This window comes from Corylus avellana, chromosome ca6 (assembly GCF_901000735.1).
Source record: "Corylus avellana chromosome ca6, CavTom2PMs-1.0".
NCBI lineage: Eukaryota > Viridiplantae > Streptophyta > Magnoliopsida > Fagales > Betulaceae > Corylus > Corylus avellana.
The window spans coordinates 9,927,931-9,928,456 of NC_081546.1; positions in this window are offsets into that span (position 1 = coordinate 9,927,931).

Sequence of the window (526 nt, forward strand, 5' to 3'; positions counted from 1 at the left end):
CACAACATTCTTCTTAACCCAAATGGAATCCCAAGTATTTGAGCAACAAAACTTACCAGTTTTAGAAGCAGTGACACCTAAGTTGTGCAATTTGTTTTGTTTTGTTTTTTGTTTTTTTTTTTCAGTTGTCTGAATTATGCAATTAAATTACTAGTTAATACCTATCCGTTGGATCAACTCAATGAATTCAAATCCAATTCCTAGTAAAGGCAGAATTTGATACTTATTGCACTCCTCTTTTGTTGTGAGGATCATGGGGGACCCCATTCCTTATTAATTAAATCACAAAGGGTGCTTCCTCTCAAGAACGGACGAAATTTGGGCACACCTACAACCTACATGGGTTGCTTCTCAAAGCTACACGCTATCCCTTATTTATTATAATCATGTCCCTCTTGCTTGCACGAAGCATGAAAGCTATCCCTTATTTATTAGACTAAAAAAGGTTGTACTTAGACTTTATGAGTTTATTGTTAAAGAAATGGATAGCAAGAAGGTCCTTGGGATCAACCTCGAAACCTCCACA